The following is a 6,000-nucleotide window of genomic DNA, read 5'->3' on the forward strand; positions in this document are numbered from 1 at the left end:
GCGTTCAACACACGTGCAGCCCGGTGACGTCTCCCACGCCTTGATCCAGCAAGGAGAGAGGGAGAGGTTGGGGAAGACTCCATCCAGCAGCAACACGACGGCATGGTGGTGGTGGAGGAGCGTGGCAATCCCGCAGGGCTTCGCCAAGCACCGCGGGAGAGGAGGAGGAAGAAGAGGGGTAGGGCAGCACCAAAAGGAGACGTTCTCATGTCTGTATGGCAGCCCAAACCTCAAGTATATATAGGGGGGAAGGGGGCTGCGCCCCCTTTAGGGTTTCCACCCCCAAGAGGAGGCGGCCAGCCCTAGATCCCATCAAAGGGGGCGGCCAAGGGGAGGAGAGGGGGAGGCGCCCCACTAGATGGGCCCTAAGGCCCATCTGGACCTAGGGTTTGCCCCCTCCCACTCTCCCATGCGCCTGGGCCTTGGTGGGGGGGGGGGGGCGCACCAGCCCACCTGGGGCTGGTCCCCTCCCACACTTGGCCCACGCAGCCTTCTGGGGCTGGTGGCCCCACTTGGTGGACCCCCGGGACCCTCCCGGTGGTCCCGGTACATTACCGATTTCACCCGAAACTTTTCCGGTGACCAAAACAGGACTTCCCATATATAAATCTTTACCTCCGGACCATTCCGGAACTCCTCGTGACGTCCGGGATCTCATCCGGGACTCCGAACAACATTCGGTAACCACGTACATACTTTCCCTATAACCCTAGCGTCATCGAACCTTAAGCGTGTAGACCCTACGGGTTCGGGAACCATGCAGACATGACCGAGACGTTCTCCGGTCAATAACCAACAGCGGGATCTGGATACCCATGTTGGCTCCCACATGTTCCACGATGATCTCATCGGATGAACCACGATGTCGGGGATTCAATCAATCCCGTATGCAATTCCCTTTGTCCATCGGTATGTTACTTGCCCGAGATTCGATCGTCGGTATCTCGATACCTTGTTCAATCTCGTTACCGGCAAGTCTCTTTACTCGTTCCGTAACTCACATCATCCCGTGATCAACTCCTTGGTCACACTGTGCACATTATGATGATGTCCTACCGAGTGGGCCCAGAGATACCTCTCCGTTTACACGGAGTGACAAATCCCAGTCTCGATTCGTGCCAACCCAACAGACACTTTCGGAGATACCCGTAGTGCACCTTTATAGCCACCCAGTTACGTTGTGACGTTTGGCACACCCAAAGCATTCCTACGGTATCCGGGAGTTGCACAATCTCATGGTCTAAGGAAGTGATACTTGACATTAGAAAAGCTCTGAGCAAACGAACTACACGATCTTGTGCTAGGCTTAGGATTGGGTCTTGTCCATCACATCATTCTCCTAATGATGTGATCCCGTTATCAACGACATCCAATGTCCATGGTCAGGAAACCGTAACCATCTATTGATCAACGAGCTAGTCAACTAGAGGCTTACTAGGGACATGGTGTTGTCTATGTATCCACACATGTATCTGAGTTTCCTATCAATACAATTCTAGCATGGATAATAAACGATTATCATGAACAAGGAAATATAATAATAACCTATTTATTATTGCCTCTAGGGCATATTTCCAACAGTCTCCCACTTGCACTAGAGTCAATAATCTAGTTCACATCACCATGTGATTAACACTGACAGGTCACATCACCATGTGACCAAACACCCAAGAGTTTACTAAAGTCAACAATCTAGTTCACATCTCTATGTGATTAACACTCAATGAGTTCTGGTTTGATCATGTTATGCTTGTGAGAGAGGTTATTAGTCAACGGGTCTGAACCTTTCAGATCCGTGTGTGCTTTATGAATATCTATGTCATCTTGTGGATGCTACCACGCGCTATTTGGAGCCATTTCAAATAATTGTTCTACTATACGAATCCGGTTTACTACTCAGAGCCATCCGGATTAGTGTCAAAGTTCGCATCGATGTAACCCTTTACGACGAACTCCTTTTCACCTCCATAATCGAGAAAATTCCTTAGTCCAGTAGATACTAAGGATAAGTTCGACCGCTGTCATGTGATCCATTCCCGGATCACTATTGTACCCCTTGACCAACTCATGGCAAGGCACACTTCATGTGCGGTACACAGCATAGCATACTATAGAGCCTACGTCCAAAGCATACGGGACGACCTTCGTCCTTTCTCTCTCTTCTGCTGTGGTCAGGTCTTGAGTCTTACTCAATACTCACACCTTGTAACACAGCCAAGAACTCCTTCTTTGCTGATCTATTTTGAACTCTTTCAAAATCATGTCAAGGTGTGCGTTCTTTTGAAAGTATCATCAGGCGTCTTGATCTATCTCTATAGATCTTGATGCCCAATATGTAAGCAGCTTTATCCAGGTCTTCCTTTGAAAAACTCCTTTCAAACAACCCTTTATGCTTTCCAGAATTTTTTACATCATTTCGGATCAACAATATGTCATTCACATATACTTATCAGAAATGCTGTATCGCTCCCACTCACTTTATTGTAAATACAAGTTTCTAATAAACTTTGTATAAATCCAAAATCTTTGATCATCTCATCAAAGTGTACATTCCAACTCCGAGATGCTTACTCCAGTCCTTAGAAGGATCGCTGGAGCTAGCATACCTTTTAGCATCCTTAGGATCGACAAAACCTTTCTGATTGTATCACATACAACCTTTCCTTACGAAAAACTGGTAAGGAAACATGTTTTGACATCTATCTGCCAGATTTCATAAATGTAGCTAATGCTAACATGATTCCGACAGACTTAAGCATCGCTACGGATGAGAAAATCTCATCGTAGTCAACTCCTTGAACTTGTGGAAATACTCTTTGCCACAAGTCGAGCTTCATAGATGGTAACATTACCGTCCAAGTCCGTCTTCTTCTCAAAGTTCCATTTATCTCGGATTTCATGGCTTCTAACCATTTGTCGGAATATGGGCCCACCATCGCTTCTCCATAGCTCATAGGTTCATCGTTGTCCAACAACATGACTTCCAAGACAGGATCACGCACTACTCTGAAGTATTACGCATCCTCGTCATCCTACGAGGTTTGGTAGTGACTTGATCCGAAGTTTCATGATCACTATCATAAGCTTCCACTTCAATTGGTGTAGGTGCCACAGGAACAACTTCCTGTGCCCTGCTACATACTAGTTGAAGCGACGGTTCAATAACCTTATCAAGTCTCCACCATCCTCCCACTCAATTCTTTCGAGAGAAACTTTTCCTCGAGAAAGGACTTGTTTCTAGAAGCAATTACTTTTGCTTCCAGATCTGAAATAGGAGGTATACCCAACTGTTTTGGGTTTTCTATGAAGATGTATTTATCCGCTTTGGGTTCGAGCTTATCAGCTTGAAACTTTTTCACATAAGCATCGCAGCCCCAAACTTTTAAGAAAACGACAACTTAGGTTTCTCTAAACTGTGTCGTCTCAACGGAATTGCGTGGTGCCCCTTTTAAAGTGAATGCGGTTGTCTCTAATGCCTAACCCATAAACGATAGTGGTAATTTGATAAGAAACATCATGGTATGCACCATATCCAATAGGGTGCAGTTATGATGTTCGGAGACACCATCACACTATGGTGTTCCAGGCGGTATTAATTGTGAAACACTTTCCACAATGTCTTAATTGTGTGCCAAACTCGTAACTCAGATATCTCTATGATCATATCATAGACATTTTATCCTCTTGTCATGACAATCTTCAACTTCACTCTGAAATTACTTGAACCTTTCAATAATTCAGACTTGTGTTTCATCAAGTAAATATTCTCAGCATCTACTCAAATCATCTGTGAAGTAAGAACATAATGATATCCACTGCATGCCTCAGCACTCATTGGACTGCATACATCAAAATGTATTACTTCCAATAAGTTGCTCTCTTGTTCCATCTTACTGAAAACGAGGACTTTCAGTCATCTCGCCCATGTGGTATGATTTGCATGTCTCAAGTGATTCGAAATCAAGTGAGTCCAAACGATCCATCTGCATGGAGTTTCTTCATGCATATATACCAATAGACATGGTTCGCATGTCTCAATCTTTTCAAAAACGATTGAGTCCAAAGATCCATCAACATGGAGCTTCTTCATGCGTTCTATACCAATATGACTCAAATTGCAGTGCCACAAGTATCTGGAACTATCATTACTATTTTACATCTTTTGGCACGAACATGTGTATCACTACAATCGAGATTCATTTTAGGTGCAAGACCATTGAAGGTATTATTCAAATAAACAGAGTAACCATTATTCTCCTTAAATGAATAACCGTATTGCGATAAACATAATCCAATCATGCTCAACGCAAACACCAAATCTCGATAGTAGAGGGAGCATGTGATGCTTGATCACATCAACCTTGGAAACACTTCCAACACATATCGTCATCTCACCTTTAGCTAGTCTCCGTTTATTCCGCAGCTTTTATTTCGAGTTACTAACACTTAGCAACCGAACCGGTATCTAATACCCTGGTGCTGCTGGGAGTACTAGTAAAGTACACATTCATATGACGTATATCCAATATACTTCTGTCGACCTTGCCTGTCTTCTCATCTACCAAGTATCTAGGGTAGTACTGCTTCAGTGACCGTTCCTCTTATTACAGAAGCACTTAGTCTCGGGTTTGGGTTCAACCTTGGGATTCTTCACTAGAGCAGCAAACGACTTGCTGTTTCATGAAGTATCCCTTTTGCCCTTGCCCTTCTTAAACTAGTGGTTCTACTAACCATCAACAATTGATGCTCCTTCTTGATTTCTACTCTCGCGGTGTCAAACATCGCGAATAGCTCAAGGATCATCATAACTATCCTTGATATGTTATAGTTCATCACGAAGCTCTACTAGCTTGGTGGCAGTGACTATGGAGAACTATCACTATCTCATCTGGGAGAATAACTCCCACTCGATTCAAGCGATTGTGGCACTCAGACAATCTGAGCACACGCTCAACGATTGAGCTTTTCTCCCTTAGTTTGCAGGTTTAGGAAACTTGTCAGAGGTCTCATACCTCTTGACGTGGGCACTAGTCTGAAATCCCAATTTCAGTCTTCGGAACATCTCACATGTTCTGCGACGTTTCAAAAACGTCTTGGGTGCCACAATTCTAAACCGCACTGAACTATCACGTAGTTATCAAAACGTGTATGTCAGTTGTTTCGTAACATCTACAGACGACGCTGAGGTTCAGCACACCGAGCGGTGCATTAAGGACATAAGCCTTCTGTGTAGTAATGAGGACAATCCTCAGTTTACCGACCCAGTCCGCATAATTGCTACTACCAACTTTCAACTAAATTTTCTCTAGGAACATATCTAAACCAGTAGAACTTAAAGCGCAAGACATAATTCGCAAAGACCTTTTGACTATGTTCATGATAATGAAGTTCGTCTGATTAATGAACTCCCACTCAGATAGACATCCCTCTAGTCATCTAAGTGATACATGATCCGAGTCAAACTAGGCCGTGTCCGATCATCACGTGAGACGGACTAGTCATCATCGGTGAACATCTCCATGTTGATCGTATCTGCTATACGACTCATGTTCGACCTTTCGGTCTCTTGTGTTCCGAGGCCATGTCTGTACATGCTAGGCTCGTCAAGTCAACCTAAGTGTATTGCGTGTGTGCCGAGGCCATGTCTGTACATGCTAGGCTCGTCAACACCCGTTGTATTCGAACGTAAGAATCTATCACACCCGATCATCACGTGGTGCTTCGAAACGACGAACCTTCGCAACGGTGCACAGTTAGGGTGAACACTTTCTTGAAATTTTAGTGAGGGATCATCTTACTTACTACCGTCGTTCTAAGCAAATAAGATGCATAACATGATAAACATCACATGCAATCAAATAGTGACATGATATGGCCAATATCATTTTGCTCCTTTGATCTCCATCTTCGGGGCACCATGATCATCTTTGTCACCGGCATGACACCATGATCTCCATCATCATGATCTCCATCATTGTGTCTTCTTGAAGTTGTCACGCC

The sequence above is a fragment of the Aegilops tauschii genome, chromosome 6, assembly GCF_002575655.3.
Source record: "Aegilops tauschii subsp. strangulata cultivar AL8/78 chromosome 6, Aet v6.0, whole genome shotgun sequence".
In the NCBI taxonomy this organism is placed as follows: Eukaryota; Viridiplantae; Streptophyta; class Magnoliopsida; order Poales; family Poaceae; genus Aegilops; species Aegilops tauschii.